Genomic DNA, 20,780 nt, shown 5'->3' with positions numbered 1-20,780 from the left:
GTGTTATACCATTCCTGATTTCCATTTACATTCCCTCATTGTAATGCATGATATACTTATTTCAGAACCCAGTTATTTGCATGCTGTGGCTTAGTGGTAATTCATGCAGTCTATTGTGTCAATGGTCTGGGGTTCGGGACTGGCAGAGGTTTTTTCTTTTGCTGCTGAGCAGAACAAGGGCCCTGCCATAGAGTGACTAAGGCACTTTTAAGCAGTTTAAGTGGGTTTGCACGGGTATGCGTGATGCTTAGCTAAGCGCACACATGCGTACACTCGCTTAAACCCACTTACTACTGCTTACAAGTGTTTACTCCAGCTAACCCCCACGCTAATTTCTTTTAAAGAAAAGAAAATAGGGAGATAGGAAAGTGGTGAAAAAGGGGGCACAAAGAGGGACAGACAGTAGGTAAACAAGCTCAGGATGTGCAGGACAGGTGTAGGGAAGGTCCATAGCTGCCCATTTCTTTACCAGCAACAGCTGTGCATATGCAATAAATTTGGAGTGATATCTGAAACCTTCCACCCCTGGGAAAGGGGTGAGGACAACAAAATATGTTGTACTGTCAATTATAATTATCAGTTTATATGTCCAATGGACATGTGTGTGAAATGGGAAGCTATGTATGGGGTGTAATTTTTTTGTGGGTACAGATTGCCCTTTTTTTTTTTTCAGGTGAGAGTGGGGAGTGAGGTAAAGGAAGTAGATATATCCAGGGAGGTAGGTTGGGGAGGTAAACAGACAAGACAGACAAGACGCATACAGGGGCAGTGTATGACACATGGGGTGGGTGAACACAATTGACGGGGTCGGATGTTTGGAAATCGCAAGCCCATGAGCCCACAGATGGTAACAGTGGAAATGAGATCCCCACCCATGGGCAGTCACCACTGCACCTTCACAGCCCCGAGTGTGGCTGTGCTGGGGGCTGCGTAGGATGGGCAGGCTCACCCGTGAGACACGCCACTCGTGCCTCGAGCTGGTGTAGGGGATCAGTGACTGAACGCTGGATCTCCCTACACACCACAACCCGGACTCTTCAAAGGGTGACAGGTGGCCCTTCTCCACCCACGCTTGCACGGGGGGGGATGAGCCCCATCCCCTGCAGCGCTTCCACCCGAAGGTGGCACAGGACCAACGGAGGAGGGGAGCCCGGGCTGGGCACCGGACCTGCTGGTGCCAGGTGCACTCACCAGCTGAGGAGGGACAGCTGGGTCCGCTGGGACTGGCCTTCCCATACGTTCTGTGATTAGGTGTGTTTAATTACAACATAAACAACAGCATTCCAGATTAGTTGTAACAGCATGCAGTAATATTCCCATTAACCCAACACACCAAGGTCCGAACAGTTGAACAGCAAGCATAACACATGCATATATTGAACCACAGTGGATATTCCAACAGCATGCAGGGATGTTTGCTAGCAACAGGCCACCATGATTGCGGTGTTTAAACAGGACACATGCATCAACATGAATGCAAATATTTATTGAACAATAGGACATATGTCTCAACAAATACTTAAGATTACACATACCCATTGAGGTGTGGATTTGCATGGTTTATGCACATACAGTGGGGTGTAGAAAAAAAACCTTGGTTAACATCTTATAATTACCTTTTAGTCTATACTACATTCCTAGTGACTGCAGGTGTATATCCCCTACATGTATTATTACACTTGCCACCATACATTAGGTTGTGTAATGGGTTTGGATAGTTCAATATATGCCTGACCTATATCTGAAATACTAACTGTCCAGGATGCAGATGTTACTGCTACATATTTCATGATTGCATTTCTATTTCTTTATCTACATATCTGGGATGTTTTCACATGACATTTTCACTTCGATTTGTACAAAACCCTGCATTTCTTGACATGCACTCACATTTCTGGGGAAAAAATAACATGTTACACGTGTGCCAGATTTACTTATACATGCCAGCCAGTAACTGACTGTTGCGGACTGTATATATGCTTCACAGCTACTAGCACTTCCATCACCCACTTTATATGGGACTGCACAACTCTGGGTTGCCAGCACTTTTTCAAACAGTACTATTTTTATAATGCAAGGGTACAACAATATTTCCAACTCTGTGACACAGACACACTCCGGGTTTTAGACCTTTATTAATGGCAGTACACACTTTTCCACAAGCTCATTCCTTTATTTGTTTTAACGGTGCATATGGCAGACATGTTCAAGACATATTATACCTTTATTAATAGGTTAGAACACTCTTTTTTCAGGCTCACTCACTTATTTTATATGACAGTTCCTGCAGAGATATTATTCCAGATATATGTTACCTTTCTTAATGGGTTACTACACTCCTTTTCTGCCTATCTGACGTTTTTATCTGACAGTACATGCAGAGGACTTATTCAGACAATTTTATGGCTGTATTATTCATGCTCTCTCCCATATTTTATATAACAATACATGTAGAATAATCACTAACCTGCCTGGTGGCGCAGCCTTAGCAGCCTATCAGCATAGGCTTGCTGATTCGCAGCATGGTCACCTGCAGCTGTAAAGTAAATGAAGGGATATTGAGACATACCTATCTGTTATACATACTCAATTATCAATTTCTACATACTGCATTCCATGGCTACATACTCAGTTGTGGGGCATTCTGCATCCCACGGGCCTCCTGTATCCATTGGTTCAGGCAGTCCTGCTTCCATCTCTTCAGGTCTGCATGGTGGTGATGGACTTGCTCACCAGTCCAAGGAACGCCTGTGGCACTGGTTAGGTCATGAGCTAACCGGTTCCAAGCCTCTGCCTTGTACTCTGTCCCTTGGAACTGGCCCTGCAGGAGTCTTGACTCATGACGGTGGACAAGGAGCCAAACCATGTATTTCAACTACTCGATGCCCCAACGTTGCGATTGGAAGTGTGTTTCCTCTCTGACACCAGCCATTCTAACTGCAGATGTGAGCTACAATCAGTTATGGCATGTATTCCCACCTATGGGGCTTAAATATGCCGCATTTCCCGCACTTTTTTGTGATTGGCCATTTTTTAAAATTCTCGGCTGACTGGAGACCTGCTTAGTAATGGTTAAACTACCATTAGTAAGTATATGTCTGTTAACAGTGGCTGCTTCTTCTAAGTTATCATGGCTTAGTGGTTCTGTACTTTGCTTGTGATGCACAGAGTCCTGTGTTTGAACCTTGTCATTCATTTTATTTTCATACTGTCCAGGCAGGCTAGGGGGTATGGCTGCATTTAAGCAACTTTGCTCTAAGTTGCTCCTCGGTGTCCTACGGTGCCCTGGTTGGCATGGTGCGCACGTCCATGAAAACAGATTGCGCTGGTTAAAGCGCTATTTCGCTATGGGCACCTCTATTGCACTGGGTTAACCGTAATTAAACTATGGGCAACTCTATTGCGCTGGGTGAAGTGCTGCTTAGCTGCAGGCAATTATATATCAGGATCATTTAAAATATTTATTTTGTTCACTGTTACATTGGCCATTTCACTGCGTTTTACTACTATTTACACATATTTTTGTCTGGTATTATTTCATATACTGATTTCAAAATAAGTACAAAGGGGAGTGGTGGGACTCAAACCGTGAATGCCTCTTCTTTGTGTGAATGCCCTACCATTTCGCTATTGCTATTTGGTGTGATTGGCATACACATTCTTTCTTATGCTTTTCCATGTCTGACTTGCTAACTCTAGTTAAGCAATGGGCACACCCACGCACACACGCGCAAATACGGGCAGCTATTTCAAGTATTTAAAAAATAAAATTAACTTTTTACTTTTTATAACTGTGATGGGGGTTTACAATATCAGGGAGTGTGGTGTTGGGTGCAAGGACATTTGAGCGGACTCGCTCTTGTGTATTTGCTTTTACTTTTCAATCACTTGCAGGGGCGTGGACATTTAGACTGCTCGGCAGTTGGACATGCCCCCTGCTTTCTTACACGGTCCGTGTAAGACTTACGGTTGAGTCAGCGTGCCCTCATGCATATTCATGGCACGCTGACGTCATACCGTTCAACTGCAGCCTCGAGTAAGACTTATTAAGTCTTACATGGAGGATTCGTGAATCCAGGGGAATGACTTTGCAAAAAGCAAAGAAAACAAAGGTAAATGGAAAATAGATAACATTTTAATGAAAATCTCATTTCAGATGAGGATTTTTTTACCACATATTTTTTATTGAGTTTTCATAAATACAAATGCATCAAAAATGTTAAACAATATAAACAAATCTTAACTATATACAATGTCCATAATCTAAGTAACTTTGTCAATACATTCACATTTTATCTAACAATTTTTTAAGTTTTAACCAAGCTAGTTTTTTATGTGTCTTTCTTGTAGTTCTTAAAGTCATAGTCATCAGTTCCCTACTACAAACTATTTTGGCCAGTGATATAAATTCCACCAAAGGTGTAACTTTCTTACTTTTCCAGTTTGAGGTAATGGCTTTTCTTGCTATTGCAAGGAGGGACCAGAGGAGGTGAACTTGTGTACTTGTAACACGCACTGGGATCAGAGCATTAAATAATAACAATGAGTCAGTGACTCCACATTTATCCAACCACAACGCTTTAATAAAGGATTTGAATTCCGACCAAAAGGGAATTACAGTGTTACAATTTATAAACATATGTACCCAGTTTGCATATTCTGCTTCCTCACATCTCCAACATGATGATTTCTCATTACCTGATATTAATGCTATTTTTTACGGTGTGAAAACACTTCTGTGAATAAATTTCCATGTGTTAATTTTCCAAAAGGGAGATGATGTAGTTTTATGACTGATTTAAGTATTACTCATTTCTCTTTTTCTCAAAAGCTAGATTTATTATTTTTTTTCTGATAGCTCCATAGGAACTCATCTGGAGCTAGTAAATCCATTTGCAGTGTCCTATATAACCTTGACACTGATAGTCCATCATTTATGCATAGTGTATTGATTTCACAAAAAAGTGTTAGAATTTTGGGTCTAGGTGTGGATTTCACTATCTGATTTATTTTAAACTCATTAACTATATGTTCTCTAAAAGTGTGTATGTTTAAGCCAGTTGTTTTGATTTATATTATATCTTTCTATGAAAGAGGTCGTGTCTTGTATATAATTGTGATCAAGAATCTGATGCCAGAAAACTAGTCCATTTCCTTTTATTTCTTCTATTTGTTTCACGTTATAAGATTCCAAGCATTTATTTGTTAAAGCTAGTGGAAACATAATAAATAAAAGATTTCTTATCTTATAATCTTTGAACATTAGCTCTTTGAAATTGTTTACTATGTAATTAACAAATGGAAATAAATTTCTTTTGTTACTTGTATTAAAAACTTTTTTTATGACAAGGTAAACATTTTCCACTTCAGAAAACATAGCATTGTTTATTATTTCCTCATGATTGTCTAGTAATATTGCTTTATGCAGATTTTTTCAGTTGGAAGCATATTTGCTGTTTAGCCAATGACTTATAATGTTAAAAATAACTGATTCGGTATATAGTTCTAGATGTGGAAATGAGATTCCACCCTCTTCACAAATTCTGTAATGCCATGAATGACTAATCCTTGTTTTTTTTGAAACCATAAAAACTTTATTAATATAGAGTTAAGTTGTTTCATTAGTTTTTTGGAAGGGGTGCTAAGATGGCTTGACGAACATACAGAATTTTGGGTAGTATGATCATTTTAAGTAATGATAGCTTTTCCTCCGTGGTGAATAACATTTTATTCTATTTGTTTAAGTAATCTTTAACGGTGTCTACTAACACATTATGAAATTTGTTTGCCTAGTGTCTTTCCAGTTTGCTTTAATGGTTATGCCTAGATATTTAATCATATTGTTAGCCCAATTAAAGTCTTTATATCTGTCCAGAATGGGGTTTATTTTTTTGTTTAACAAAATAGTTTCAGTTTTATTTTGATTAAAACTTAGGCCAGATATCATTTCAAAGGTTTGAAGAGATTCTATAAGATGTTCAATTGAGGTATCTATGTTCCCAATTGTTAATAAGATATCATCAGCGAAAAGCTGGATTTTGAAATTGTACTTTGCATTGACATAGAAGCTGTTTATTTTATCATTAGTTCTTATGTAATTAGCTAATGGCTCCACTGATACAGAAAATAATAAGGGGGAAAGAGGGCACCCTTGCTTGGTGCCATTCATTATTTTAAGTGGTCCTGACAAGAAAGCTCCAATTTTAATGTATGATATAGAAGTAGTGTATAATTTCTGCAGCAATTTTAAAAAATCTGAGGAAAAGTTATACATTTCTAGAACTTTAAATAAATAAGGTCAACTTAAAGAATCAAACACTTTGTCCAAGTCTAAGCTAATAATTATTAATTCTCTCTTTTTTTTATTTGCATAGTCCGTTAATGTTAATAGTCTGATTAAATTGTCTTGGACCTTCCTGTGTGAAATAAACCCTGTTTGATTATCTTTTATTATTTTTGATAAAAATTGATTTAATCTATCTGCTAGAATAGATGAAAAAGTCTTGTAGTCCACATTCAGAAGGGAAATAGGGTGATAAGATGTTATAAAATTAGGGTCCTTAACATGTTTCAAAATGGGCAAAATCATAGTATATTTCCAGGAAGGGAAAGTGCCATTATTCTTTCGGAATTCTTCAAAAGCATCTATTCTAATTTCTAAAGTCTCACCTGGAAGTATCTAATACATTTCCCCTATTAGTCCATTGAGGCCAGGGGCCTTATTATTATTAATGTTTTGTATTTTTCCCTTAAGATCCTTTAATGATATAGACTTAAGGAGTCTAGAGTTTTGTTCTTTTGTTAATCTTTTATCAATATTGTCTTTCAAAAACTTGTCTCTCATGCTATTATCGGTATTATGTAGGTTGGTGTTATTTAAGGTTTCATGATGTGTTCTAAAGGCCTCTAGTATTTATTTTAAATCTGTTACATGTTTAGGTTTCTTCATGGAATTGTCTATAATTTCCTTAATATGATTAGCTTTTGTCAGGCTTTTAGATTTAAATGCAAGTCTATGCATGTTCTTTGGATTAATAGTATAGGTTTGTAGCTTTATTTTTTCTAAGTTTATTGCTACTTTGTAATTTAAAATGTCTGTGCATGTCCTATTCAGTCGCTTTATTTCAGAAAGTTTTGCAGCATCTTTTTTGTCCAAGTTCTTTTTTAATGTGTCAGTTTTTGACTGTATGTGCATTAGCTCCTTATCCCAATCTTTCTTTTTGCTTAAGTACCAACTTTTTATTTTACCATATAAGTATGATTTAAGTGTATCCCAAAGTATAATTATAGAGGTCTCGTTGTTCTAGAGGTGTCATTGTTATCATTAACATCTAGAAAGATTCTTATTTCTTTTAACAACCATTCTCTGAAATCTTTTAATTTGGTAATGTATGCAGGTAATCTTTGCAGGTGTATCAGGTTTCTGGGTGTTATGCAGATTTTGAAAAAAATAGCATTGTGGTTGGACAATGGGCATGTACTGATCTTGATTTCCTGTATCTTAGATAATAGATTATAAGTAACAAATATCTTATCAATAGATGTTTGGGTGCCATACCTATAAGAGTAATATGTATATTATAGGGATTTTGATTCTCTTATAGTATAAATATCCCTCAAATTTGAAGAGGTAATAAAGTTATTTATTTTTTTTTTGCTGCAGCTGACATTTTAAAGTTACCATTCTTAGTAGTGTCATTCTTGGAAAGAATGCAGTTGAAATCTCCTGCACATATATCTCTTTTAGCTTTAAATAGTACTTGTTTGCTGTTCCTGCTCTGATACCAGGTATCCAGTATGCATTAACTAAGGTGATGTATTTATTTCCAAAGTTAACATACTTAACATACCATTTTTGTCTGAATATGAATCAATAATTTTAGATACTGGTAAGGATTTTTTTCCACAAATCATAGTGCCCCTCTTCTTGGTCTGATTATAAGATGCCACAAGTGTTGAGCAACCATTAAAAAACAACCTATTCAGATCTTTTTTCTATTAGTTGGGTTTCCTGTATAAATGCAATATCCACTTTATTTGTTCTAAGGTATTTACATAAACTTCCCCTTTTTATATTGTTATTAAGGCCATTGACATTAAGCAAAACACATTTATATATAGACATATTTGAAAATACATTCTTGTATTGTGTATTCCATTATGGACAAAATTGTAGCTTTACACATATCTAGCAAATAATCAGAACTATATACAATACCAAACATGGAATTAAAAATTCCTGGTTTAATGAACAAGTCACTGAAGCCACCTTCTACCATCCTACAATCAATAGCCATTGTTAGTCTGATGCTTCAGCCTGTAATTTCTGAAATGTACACTGCATTTTAGGATGTCACAACTCCCCTGACCTATGTAAGAATTCTGAACAGTTCCTTTAAGGTGTCATTAGACAGTAAATTGACTGCCTTGATCAATAGCTATGAAAACAAGACACAGTTTCAAACAGTTATCTCACAAACCATTGCAAGTAATAAGTACCTTGTGATTGCTAAATAACAAAACATTTGTTAATAAAATAATGAAGTAAACAAAAATATTTACACCTGTCTTGTAAAGATTTGAATAACTTACTGCCATCTTCATATCAAGTACTTTTGTATTTTACAATTGTTAGTAAGACTTTAGAATAGAATGTAAAAGGAATACGATCTCCTAGATTTAATCTTGCCAATATTTAGCACGTTTCAGAAGAAAATAATGAGAATGACATGCTAACAAGGATTTGTTAAATGAACGTTTTACAGAGAACATTGTATGAGAGTTATGAGAAACAAAAAGAAGCTTTCCCTAAAGTTATGGATGTTGTCCTATCTTGTTATCTACTCATGTATTGAACACTATGTTTGTCTTCTATTACAGTTTCTTACTATTTGTATATAAAAAAGGCGGGTGTATATAGTTCTAAACCATGTGCATGACTGCATGAATCTTCCAGAAGATGCATACATGTAGAATCAGCAAAATATGTTATCATGCTTGCATGTGATTTTTAGATTATCAAGTAGTTTGAGTAAAATAAATACACATGTTGTTAGAACTATAAATATTATTGTGTCCATTCTTTTCCCATAAAACTTATGACATTGCAGATTTGAATGCCAACAGTAAACATAATACTTCATTTTTGTTTTAACAAGCAGAATCAATTTATCACAGCATTACTAAGTATCAGAAGCATTTGAAATAACTTCATGCATTTATCCAGACAGTAAAATGTGACTACTATGTTAAAAGCACACCACTGAATAGCTTTGTAAATAAAAAAAACTTCTAATAACTTATTTGAGTAGACTCAGCTAGGATTACACCTCTACAGTGTAGAAAAGCTGATATAGTAGAGTCCAGCAGCTGAAATCTGAAGTCTTTCTCATCGCATAACATTGCGTGATGATGACGTAAGTTCAAAGGTCACATATTTCCTGTTTTCACAAAGTAAATCATCTGAGAAGCTGCTATGAGTGAAAAAAACAGCTGTACTGCACTCGAGACACTAAATAGGTGAAGCTTTTGGCATTCTAGCAAGAAAAATGTCTCGAGGACAGAGTTAGCAAGCTTTACATCTGTTTATGGAGGGAAAAGGAAACTAAACATGCACAATCATTGAGATAAAGATAAAAAAGAAACTGTTGTATCGGGGACTTGTGAAATATCAAAACTCAAAATACCTACCCTATTAATGGATACAGTAAATAAGACAGTATGTTTTAAAACACATATACTCAGTTATAAGTATAAAATATCAGTTTCTACATATTATTACTCCCATTACGATCCTATTATAATAAATAACATGTCAGAGTAAACCTGGCAATTGTATTTACACTATACCCCCATGTATTTCCCAGTGTACAGCACTATCAAGTTAATAAAAAAAAAAAAAGAAAAGAAAAAAAAGAAAAACACATATTACTTTCACCTTCTATCAGCAGTTTTACTTAAAGGATCTAGTACCTCTATGATATTAATAGCTTGGTATTATATATATTTTAATGTGCATAAGAGCACATATAAAATACACAAGCTGTTGACAATACACTGGTTACAGTTAGTATTTATGCAAGGTGTCACTCCAACAATCAGCAACTAGATCATGACTGAACTGCTTGTTTTTATATAAGGCTTTATATATATATATATATATATATATATATATATATATATATATATATATATAGATATATATATATATATATATATATATATATATATATATATAGATATATATATATATATTATTTATTTTATATATATATATATATATATACATACACACACACACACACACACACACACACACACACACACACACACACACACACACACACACACACACATATATATATATATATATCAAAACTTCCAAAATGGCAAAACTAAAGTAAAGATGATGCAAGCAGGCTTCAGGAACACAAAAACTTTGCATAAAATAAAAAAAAAAAAAATATATATATATATATATATATATATATATATATATATATATATATATATATATATATATATATATATATATATATATATATATATATATATATATATATATATATATATATATATATAATATAGAAGAAGCTTTTTTACCTTTAAGTTAGTATTTGTTCATTTGGATTCAAAGCATTTAGATAAATTCTGTTGGATGAGTACGGTCAAAAGTGACAATAAAAAAAATATATACTTTCCTTTTAGTTTTTCTTGGTATTTTTATCATTTGTGAGTGAATTACCATTGATAGCTTGCCTTTTCAGACTAGGTAATGAAATGTCCATATCTTCTAATTTATCCAACAGTCTATTTTTTTCTGACAAATTCTGCTGCTTCTTCGAGGTTGTTGAATATTTTTTGTCCATCTGAGAGAGTAATTTTAATTCTTGCAGGGAACAAGATCTTATCTTTTATGTCAGCTTTCTTCAAGCTTTTGATGAGAGGGACGCATTCCTTCCTTTTTGTTATTGTAGTGAAGATATAGTCATTATCATACCTTATATTTTTCCTATCCAGTTGTATTGGATTTCCCGACCAAGCTGTTCTTAATACTAAGTCCTTGTCTTGTGTAGATAAGAATTTAACTATAATAGATCTCACTGCATTAGCATTTTTAGATGTAGATGTGCTAGATAAAGAACTGTGGGCTCTCTCAATCCCAAATGAGAGAGACTCAGGAAGGTTTAATATTTTGGGCAGCCATTCATTTACAAACGGGGCCATGTTATTTCCTTCCATCTTCTCGGGTACTCCATATATTCTGACATTGTTACTTCTTGATCTGGACTCCAGGTTTTTGAATTTCTGAAGTAAATGATTATTCTGTTTTAGAAGGAAATCAATTTGGGTGTCATTTCCCTTTTGTCTCCCATCAATATCATTTACAGTTTCCTCTATGGCTGCTATTTGTTCTGAATGTTTGGTTATAATTTCCTTCAGGTCTTCTATTTGTTTCTTACTTTCCTTTTTCATGTTCTCCATAATCTTCTCTAAATTATCTGTCTTCACTGAGAGGTCCTGGATGCTGGAAATTATTGTGTGACGTTCCTTCTTCATAGAACTGTCCTGAGGGGAGGGTCTTGTGTGACTCATAGTTTTGTCCAATTGTACAAAGCTGCAGTACTTCTGACAGGAAATTTATTGATACAAACTCTGAAAGTATAATTTCTTCTTTGTAGATAGTTCACAGTACTAAGAGGTATAACTTGTAAAGGACATTTTTGAAATGACTTAGGTTAGAACCTAAAAATCCTGTCAGAAACAATCTTTAGAGACAGAGCATCAGAGAAGTGCTGCTAACTCTTAGGCATCCTGGCCATGCCCCCCAGATGAGGATTCTTGACAGTTTACTGTACTGAACTGTGGATGCTATACATGTATAAACCCATGAAGAAAATGAATGCACAGAGGATTGGAATCCCAGAACTGCATTCATTGAAACAAATGGTCAAAAAACGCTTATTGTTTCTTGCATGCGGACAAGCCCCCACTCCTGCAACCTGCTATCCCCCTCCCAAAATTATATATAAAAATGTCATGGTTCCATCAACTCAAAGAAGTCATATATTCCCCCATAAAAGGCATCATTACTGCATAGCTCACAGAAAGTTATTTCCTATGTAGAAACTCCAATCATTGCCAGATTGAATCTCAGGCAACTGAAGCTCAAAATATCAATCTTTTGTCAACCAGTAGAGTAACAAGGCCATGAAGATAGCAATAAATTGTTTGTGATTATTGTATGAGCTGCCATATAATACTTAATGACAGACAATAAACACTATATTGCAAGCATATTTAATGAGTTTACTGTATTGTATTGTATTGCATTGTATTATATTGTATTGTATTGTTTGTAGACTAAAGTGTCCAAGTACTGGCCTAGTTACTTGCCTACTGTTTTCTCAAACATTTTTAACTTTTCAGACAGTAAAGTTATGTAATTCTCAATAACATAGTTGTTCAAGAATTCAAAAGTATCTGGCTGTTTGTTGTTAGCATTTTAATTGAGTGTTATTTCAGGGATTTCTCCAGTTGTTTTATTTCCATAGTAGTGTCTAATGTAGAGCTAAGTTACCTGGCAGCTGATACAGTAGCATTGACTGTGGCATTGATTGTAGTACCTTATGGTGACCTGTTTCACTTAATTTGTTTGTGTCCTTGAAGTTGATATGTACACTATGGGTTCTTTGCCCATATCAGGTAGATCAATTGCTGACACTGGAGTGCAGCATAAGAAGAATGCTGCATTCCTGACTGTGCAGTCTTTTGGATGATACATTAAAATGAGACTCGATCTGACTGAGTTGGTGGTAGCTCACATGCTTATAAAAAAATCTCACGCACCTACCAAAAAGAGTTGATGTCCTTTATTTATATACAAAATAACTCTTATTTACAAAATATTTACATGTTTACAAATATTTACATATGCACAAAATACATAAATATACAAATCTGTTTATACATATTCATAATTTTCTTTACAACCATGCTAAATTTTCATCCCTATTAGACCTCCACTCCTCTTTCAATAACTACCATCTGATTTTTCTTAATATTGTTGCTAAAATCTGTTTACCGTTAAACATAATTTAATTTATTCGTTCAATCTACATAACCCATATAACACAAAATAAAGTTTTATCTATTCTTTTAACATATTCTTTATTTCTATTCTTAAAATATCCATATTAAATCATATTCATGTTTATTGTATCCACTTTTTATATCTTCAGAAAACTTCTTTACATAGTTTTCTCCATAACTTTTTTACTCTTTTATATTTCAGAAAACACATTCCATAGTTTGTCTTGACAATGTAAACATATTCCATCAGTTTTCTTTTTGTATGGCAAATTTCCATTTACTGACAATTTATCTATTACCTGTCTCCACAAAAAATATTGACATTCTACTTTCTAATTACATCATTTGTGTCTTATTTTTATTGCTTTAATTTTTTCATCTGTTAGATTTTTGCATGGTTTTACATAGCAATGTTGCATTATTGCATTATTACAGCATACTTTTCTTTTTCTATATCACCAATTTTTATTTTCGACAAAAATGTTTTTTTCTTCTTAACATTTTATTTCTTCATTTATACACTTTTTTATATTTTACTCTTTTTTACCATACCCACAAATTTATCATATATATATATATATATATATATATATATATATATATAGATATATATATATATATATATATCTCCTACACATGGTCGAAATTTCACAAAGTTGAAGACCATATGGCCGAGACCATATGTTTGACTTTTGAAATATCAACCATGCAGAACTGGCATTTCTGTACAGTGTAGAATGGCAAGATTTCCATCTTCCACACTGTAATGCGATCTCGGAGTTGTTATATTTAAATTTTGGTGGGGGTGGGGGGCATAGCTCCCCTGCTAGCAATGTGAAGGTTAGTGTTCCTTTTGTTTATTTTTTGTTTTTTAATATGATAGAAATTCCAAAAGTCAATCATGTGGTCTCAGTCATATGGTCATTGGCTTTGTGGAATTTTGATCATGTATAGTAGATATATATATATATATATATATATATATATATATATATATATATATATATATATAAGATAAAACCAAGGAAAAACAAGCACCACCAGATGATTGCTTTACCCTGAAGATAATTAAATCCAAAAAAAGGGCAGCACAAAATTATGACCAAAAATACATGTGAAAGGATATTATGTAAAAAGGGTGTTAAAGGTAATATATATAGGGAAATATCCAATTAATCTGAAAGCTGTGCATGGCTCTATCTAAATAGTGGCCTGGCCTTCATAATGGGTTTCAGGGGAACCTTGTCATTCAGGCTCTTACCAATGTCTGCTCTTAGCCGCACTATCCATTTCATTTCATTAATCTCTGTTTTTTCTTTATATCCCCTAACATCTTATTTACTACTGTTCTACCAATAGCCAAAAATATGAAGTGATGTCTGGTATTATGATCTATCACATGCTTGGCTAAAGCACTGTTTGTCATTTTGTTGGTAATGTAATACAGATATTCTCTTATTCTATTCCTTGATCTCCTATCTGTTTTGCCTACATAGAAGGACCTAGACACCACACACTAAGCTAAATAATCTATATGTTTAGTGTTACAATTGGCCACTACCCTGAAAACAAAATTCCTATTCAAATCTGGATGAAAAAAACTCACCAGAAGTATTAATAAGTTCACAATATTTTAACTTCAAACAAGGTGAAGGACCTTTCATGCTGTTTGTGTTGCATCCATCTCCCAATCTCGCTTGAATAGCACAATACTTTTTTCAGGGACTTCATATTCTTGTAAACAAATGTGGGGCTAGGTCCAACAATTTTGCTGATGTCCTCATCAGCAGTAAGAATAGGCCAGAACTTTTGTATACCTCTAAAACTGGTCTCCCATTACTTGAAAACAGGACATCCTAGTAACACTTTTACTCATTCCTTTCTTCCCCCTCATTATTATGAAAAATAAGGTCTGGCCTTTTCCACATGCATTTTTTACATTTTTATTCATTAAATTGTTAGGGATGGAATTTTTCTGATTTTTCTACTGTATTATTTATATTTTTTTATAGAATTTGTCATTTGTGTGTCTCACTTACAAGATTATGCATCTTTAATTGTTTTTGATTTTTTTAATTGATTTTATTTGAAGGGGTAGTACCTACTCTTATATAACAGTTGTGTATTTTTACTCACATCTGAGGAGGCAGTATTAAAACTGTGAAAGTATTTACATGTTTTTATAATAAACGTAACCTTGCTCTGACATCATTTTTGGGCTGGATCTTTGGGAAAAAATTATACTACACTAAACCGACAGCACACAACACCGACACCACAAGAACAAAACCGCAAAAACACAAAAGTTCACATGCCCGACAAACCACAATCCCGACAGTTAACAAAACAAAAAGTTCACTGTTTCATACAACACACACACAACACAAGCACACCAACAACCTAAATACCTACACTACACCTTACACACAACTATCTATACACTAATAACCACTCACAGCAGGAACTTCCAGATACAACAAAACAAAAGGAAAAGAAAGTCCCAGGAGAATTCCGATGCTACACACTTTATTCACTTAAACTCAAGTAAAATAAATGCTATTAAAACCATGCGTTTTTGTCTTCACCGAGACTTCATCAGATTAAACATATGACTTGGTCGATAAGCAACTTTATATACAATTAAATTAATTAATGAAGCACCAATCATATTCTCTCATTTTTTAAAAAATGTAATCTAATACATAGTAAAATGACGTCTGAAATCCATTAGATTTATATAACCTTCACTACTTTAAATAAATATTTAAAAACCATTAATAAATACATAATTTCATCTAAATACATCTTTATAAGTTTAAATACTTTCTTAAAACATCTTAAAAAACGATCCTAAAATGTTCTTTGTATGTGATGTTATTCAACCTTGTATATGTAATTCATTTGGGATTCATTAATTTAATAGCATGCTGCCATCTACTGACAATTTCCAACATTACATTAATCAAGTTTTTGCAGCCTTTAACTTCAATAGTGGTTTGACAGAAATATACTCTATCTATACACTAACCTTAACCCAAACCCTAACCCTAAGGTCCGTCACTATCGCACACTTACCTTACCTGCACCCTAACCCTAAAGTCCGACACTATTGCACACTTACCTTACCCACACCATAACCCTAAGTCCCTCACTATCGCACACTTACGTTACCAGTACCCTAACCCTAAATCCCTCACTATCGCACACACACCTTACCCGCACCCTAGCCCTAAATCCCTCACTATCGCACACTTACCTTACCCGCAGCCTAACCCTAAGTACCTCACTATCGCATACTCACCTTACCCGCACCCTTACCTTAAATTCCTCACTATCTCACACTTACCAAGTTACGCTCACACATTTCCCATGTCGGTGTTTTCGCTGTCGGGATTACAAGTTGTCAGTTATCTGCTCCGTCAGTCTTCTGGCATCGGTGATGTGATTGTCGATCTTCCGAACTGTCGGTCTACCATAGGGAACCTATATATATATATATATATATATATATATATATATATATATATATTCCTTTTCAAATACTGTTGGCAACATAAATATGTTTGCTAAGTATGCTGTTTTCCCATCCCATGAGTAGTGAATTTATCAAATAAGCCTTCTGAATAATAATTTATATGTTCTCCAAAAAAGATGTTTGCTTTATTTCTTCTATTGTTTTTCTCATTAAATTCTACTTATATCTTTATTCACAAATTTTATATGTAACACAGAGATTTCATTCATTATAAAATTTATACCCTGATCTTTACTAAACCTTGACTTTTTTCTTTATTTAAAACCATCCCTATCATCTCTAGACACTCATTTTTGAAATATATTACCTTTTTTATTCAAATTTAGCGTTTTGCAATTATTATAATGTCACCTGCATATGTTAACAGAACTAGAATTCTGAACCTTTCAGGTGTTATAGTCCCTTCCTCCTTCACTTTTTAATTTATTTCACATACTATCACATTCATAACTAATGCAAGGAGTGTACAACTCAATAGACATCTCTATCTTACACCACTCTTCATATGTACCTCTTGGCTTAGCCAGCCATTTACAAGTATTTTAACTTTATTATTACTATACACTGAGTACATACTTTCCTAACTTTCTCATTTATTCTTTCATTATTACCTATAAGATTTTATGTCTGATTGTGTAAAGTGTCTTATTAAGGTCTTCTGTCATGCTTTTCACCTCTTCTTTTCTGTTCATAATATCATCCACAATTTCTCTATCATTAATAATTCTTGACAACCATTCCCCTTTATACTATATATGCTATCTTCCATACTATTTTCCATTTAATTTCAAATTTGTTTTGTATTATTTTCATGAAGATCTTATAATCATTATTATTTAAAACTATTGGTCTCCAATTTTAATGCTCTTCTATCTTCCATCTTCCAAATGAATTTAAGTAGTCCACTACATAATTCTTTATAGATAGACTTTAATTTAACCATTCACTCAAAATCTTTACAATATATATTTTTTTCCAATCCCTTACATTTTTATACTTTTCATACCCTATTCCATCTGGATCTGCAGTCAAATTTTTCTTTACTTTTCCTAATACTTTATCTAGCTCATTTAAATAAACCACCTTTTCTAACCCTTTATTCTCATTTTCTGTTAACATTTTTCATTCCATGTTTTTCACTACCTTCTTTTTTATTTATACATTTCTTGTACATATTGTACTATACTATTCATAATATTTTTCAGAGTTTTCAATTTATCCTTTTAAATTTATTTTTTCTCTCATTGCACTACTATTTTCCTTTACTAATCTACTTAAGTAAAACAATACTATTTTTCTTTTTCCTTCTAAAAATATATTTGCTTATATAACAGTTCTTTTATTTTTTTTCTTAATTTCTTTCATATAATTCTTTTTCTTTCTTAAAATACTTCATATAATTATGTTCTAAATCTTCTGTCATTATATGTTCTTTTATATTTTTCCCTATTTTTCTCACATCATATTGCACTGTAAAACATTTTTTATCTTTTCCGTAAATATCATCAACCATTCAGACCAATTTTCATAAAATGTTCTCATAGTAATATAATATTTCCATAACTGTATTAACCTCTTTCCTTCTTCATTTCATGCTCTCTCGTTTATTCTTTTTATTCCTTTGCTTATTTTTATATATTCCTTGTTTTCCTTTATCTCTAGCCATATTGCAAGATGATCATAAAATCCTGTTTCCACTACCTCTCCTTCTCCTATAACTAAACCTTCTAATTCTATAAAAATGTATTTCAGTTATATATATATATATATATATATATATATATATATATATATATATATATATATAAGTCCACAAATTGTTATCCCAAAGCTTTAACTTACCCAATTATATAACTTCTAACATTTTCTTATGTCATTTCATTTCTTTTTACATTTGCCTCTTAAATCACAATTAAAATCACCTGTTATTATAATCTTCATATTTATTACTACATAGTTTAAACTCTGATGAAATAAACTTTCCCTTTCTTTGCAGTTATATGTTATAATTCTATATGCTTCCTCTTCCTGTTTTGAATTTACAATGATTAATCATCACATTTTTGCTAAAGTTACATCTAACCTGTTTATTGTATTTCTATAGACTATGGCTATTCCAGAACATCTCAAATTTCTCAAATTCCAGATTATCTCTACTAGTTTGTTTGTAATCTTTCATTTGTTAAAAATCCTGTGTCTTCTAATATAATTATATCTATATCACATGTATTACACCACTCCAAAATTCATATTCTTTTTACAATATTCTTAGTACTATTCGCATTTACAAAAAACACTCTAATTTTTTTATTTTTTCCTTAGATTTATAGTTTCATAGGTTCACAGCTAATTATTAGGCTAGCTTTATTAATAGGCCATTCTAAGCCTAACCAATTTCCTTACCAAAGTTGAGAATTGAACAATGTACCTCATGTCTGTGAGTCAAACAACTTAACCATTATAACAAGCCTCAATCATTAGCAGTATATATTATTTTTCATCCATTTCCTTTCTTATTCTCTTTTGTAAGTATCCCTTTAAATTTTCTTTTTCTGTCTTTTACCCTTTTACCAATATAATTATTTCTCTTTCCTTTAAGTATCTCCCAGTTTATGTATTTTTTGACACTTATTTTAGAACCTTTTTTTATGTCCACTTTATTATTTTTTTCTCATCCAATGTTTCCTTCTAATTCTATTAATTCTAAATTTTCTTTTTTTTGTTCATTTTCCTCTTCCTTTTTATTTTTTCCTTACTGTTATTTTCATTTTGTAGTCCATCCATAAATATTAAATTCTTTACATTTATAGCATTTAAATCTGCATTTTTTTTGCATTATGTCTCATTTCCCACAAATATAACATTTTCTTTTGTCACAGTTACATATCAAATGCCCTCCTTCTCTTCCACAAAAAAAAAAAAACTTTAGGTTGTCTCCAGTATTTTAAAATACCCTTATTCCACTCCACATTTATCAAACTTGGTATAAGTATATTTTCTCTTTCAATTTTTAACACAGTATTACAATTCCAGTCACCAGTCCATAAACATTTGTCACAAACTTAACTTTTGCAATGTCAATTACTTATTTACATAAAGATTTCAAATGTCCTTTCTACCTCTTCTTTTTGCTTCCCTGTTAAATAATTTTATTACATAAAAATTCCATGGGTTTCTCATATTCTCAGAAAATATTTCCATGGAAAAAACAGTGTCATATATGTCACATAATGTTTTTTTGTTAATAAGAATAAATATTCTTATTTCATGCACTTTTACACCCAAAGGAGCTAGTAAATTGTCCCACATTTCATACCTGTCCATTTCTTTGTCTTCTTTACTTTGAATCCTTACTACATACTTCCATTTTTCATTTTCTTCTGCCCTCATTTTCTGCTACTCCACGTTTGCCTTTTTTTACTTTCTCTGTATATGTTTTCTTTTCCATCTCACCACTATTCTTCAGGATTTTCAACTATCCTCCTTTTGTATTTTCTACATAATAACCCTCCGGGGAACATCCCCTTCATTTTTTGCATACCCTGTACCACCATTTCTTTAAGTAAATCATCCTGCACCCCTCCTGACTTAAAAAGACTTTTGGCTTTTCCCGGTTGGGGTCGCGACAGCGGAACTCCTGTCCACTCATTATTGGCAGTGGAGTTTTATGGTGCTGAGTTGCCAACTCGATGCCCAACCTTCAATGAAGGCATGCCCATTCACACTCACACCTGCCTGCATGTCTTTTAATGTCACTCAACTGTGGGGAGGACATGCAGACTCCACACAGAAGGCGGTCCAGCCGAGAATCGAACGGGAGAACCTCTTGCTGTGAGGAGACAACGCTAACCGCTGCACCACCGTAGCTGTCACTGCAACCCTCCTGACTGCAGGATTGTAATTATCCATCCATCATTTTCTGACTCATCTCCATCAAACAGGTTTCATTGAAACATTTCCTCAGAATCCTGCACACAATCTCTGGTCTTGATATCTGCTTTCTCCTTCATTTCTTTCACTACTCCATTATCTCATTTTCTCTCCATCTGCCTCCCTGTTTCTCTGGGCCACTTCTGCAGCTGGAATGAAAACCAAAAGTGCTCCTCCAAAATAGCTCCCTTTCACAAAAATAAGAAGTAGGGGCCCTTTATTA

The sequence above is a fragment of the Protopterus annectens genome, chromosome 1.part2 (assembly GCF_019279795.1).
Source record: "Protopterus annectens isolate FY-2018-M chromosome 1.part2, PAN1.0, whole genome shotgun sequence".
In the NCBI taxonomy this organism is placed as follows: domain Eukaryota; kingdom Metazoa; phylum Chordata; order Ceratodontiformes; family Protopteridae; genus Protopterus; species Protopterus annectens.
This window is presented reverse-complemented; position numbering follows the sequence as displayed.